This window comes from Arachis duranensis, chromosome 1 (assembly GCF_000817695.3).
Source record: "Arachis duranensis cultivar V14167 chromosome 1, aradu.V14167.gnm2.J7QH, whole genome shotgun sequence".
Classification (NCBI taxonomy): Eukaryota; Viridiplantae; Streptophyta; class Magnoliopsida; order Fabales; family Fabaceae; genus Arachis; species Arachis duranensis.
Genome location: NC_029772.3, coordinates 24,831,001 through 24,833,217, shown reverse-complemented (window position 1 = coordinate 24,833,217; position 2,217 = coordinate 24,831,001). Strand labels below are relative to the sequence as shown.

At 33.5% G+C, this 2,217-nt stretch overlaps 1 protein-coding gene across 2 annotated transcripts in view; it reads left to right on the top strand.

The window, feature by feature from the left end:
- Positions 1–2,217, top strand: part of LOC107485129 (transcription factor bHLH18) — an 8,514-nt gene that overhangs the window by 5,116 nt on the left and 1,181 nt on the right. The window lies entirely within an intron of this gene.

The window sequence follows — 2,217 nt, the reverse complement described above, 5'->3', positions numbered from 1 at the left end:
TAAGTAAAATTAAAGGTTAATTTTTATATTTTTTCTTTGTCAAAATGGCTTAAACTTAATTCAAATACACACATAGATAAACTCTAAAGAGTAATATCTCACTTTAAAGTTCAAATAATTTTCAATCTCACACTTTAATTTTTAAAAACTTTTTATACTAAATAAGTTTCTATTTTTTATTTTATTAGACAAATGGATTTTAGATTTTACTAAAAAATTTAGGCAAATTAATTTTTACATTATTTAATACAAATATAAAAGTTTTTTTTCATAATTTTAAAATTATTAAGTCAATTCCTCTATATAAATAATAAACAATTTGATATATGAAATGATTTGTCTATAAAATAAAATTGATGTTACTCGATAGAAAAGCTCCTACTCACCTTAACTTACTATGCAGCTCATGTAGTTAAGTATAGCTGCTCTCATACCTGCACAATTGGTATGACTAAATTATATAAATAGTGGTTACTAAGTTAGTTATCAATTGTTGTTAGTAGGAAGCCACGTAGGATTAGTTAGTTAGAATAGTTTAGTTACTCTTCACTAGTATAAAAGGACTTTGCCCTCATTAGTATGGTTTGAGGTCTTTCACTGCAATTGAGTATTAATCAATTCCATTCTTTCTCCCAATTCTCTCTCTGTTTGGTTTGTGTTCTCGATGCTTCATCCACCACATTTTATCATGGTACGGTGAGCGTGGAGCTTGCTGAGTGCACTTGAGATTGGGATCGAAGAAGGAGTTCAATATTTCAGACGTGAATATCACAAACGCAAATTCTGAAAATACAAAGCATACAGTGAATGGATCTAGTTCGTGACACTATGGGAACGAATCCACAAATGCGATCTCCATTAGAGAACCTTGATTTGCACAAAATTTTTGCATCCTTTAGTCAATTTTTTGCCATTCATGCTCACGTCAGTAGGAGTAGTGGAGGATTCAATCAAGATCCTTAAAGTCACGTTTTCTTGCATCCATCTGAAATCTAGGTATTAAAATTACAAATGTTATTTTCAATGGAAAGAATTATGGAGATTGGAGTAGATCTATGGTTAGAGCTCTGAGATCTAACAATAAAATAAAATTCATTGATGGTACTTTGCCTAGACTTGAGATACACGATCCCTCCTATGAATCCTAGGATGAACGTTGCAATACCTACGTAATTGCATGAATAAACCTTAGTCTGAATTATGATATTATTCAAAGTGTAAGCTGGAACAATGTAGCATCAAATCTCTAGGAAGAGTTAAGGCATAGGTACTACCAGGGAGATAAATTTCGAGTAGCTGGATTACAAGAAGAGCTATATGCTCTTAAATAAGGAGATATCACTGTGACTGAATATTTTACCGAATATTGGGGATCTAAAGTTTTTTTCTTGGACTCGAGGTGACCGAATCAGATAAGGGAATTGCACTATATCAAAGGAAATATGTAATTGACATGCTCACCGATTTTGGCTTTATTGATTGTAAGCCAATCTCTACCTACATGGATTATATTGAAAAATTGGGCCAAGATAGTGGCACATTACTCCTGAATGCTACAAGTTATCGCAAATTGGTTGGGAAGCTGCTATATATACTTGACAAATCCTCGTCCAGACATTAGTTATGCAATAAGTAGACTTTGTGAGTTTTTTGACAGTCCTAGAGACATTCATTTTCGTGAAGCTCATACGACTCTACTGTACCTAAAGTCTGCTCCAGCATAGGGCCTTTTCTTCCCTACCTCCTTTGATCTGTGCATCATTGGTTTTTCCGATTTGGAATAGGTTGCATGTCTAGATACTAGGCGCTCCACTTTAGCTTACTATTTTTATCTTGTCTCATCTTTGATTTATTGAAAGTATAAAAATAAGCAAAGTATTATTTCGTATAGTTTATCTAAAGCCGAGTATCGTGTCTTGACTACAGTAACTAAGGAAGCTATTTGGTTGGGATATATTATGAAGGATATGGGGATGCCACTGACAAAGCTAATTAGCATTTTTTGTAATAATTTTTTATTGCTTCAAATCCTGTGTTTCATTAAAAGACTAAGCATATTGAAGTTGATTGCCATGTGATTAGAGACAAGTTTATAGAAGGATACATCCATTTGCTGCTGATTTCTACATCTGATCAAATTGTGGCCTCCTCACCAAAACTCTGCCTCTAGCGACCTTCTCCCCCCTTCATCGCAAGTTGGGACTGTTAAACATCTAC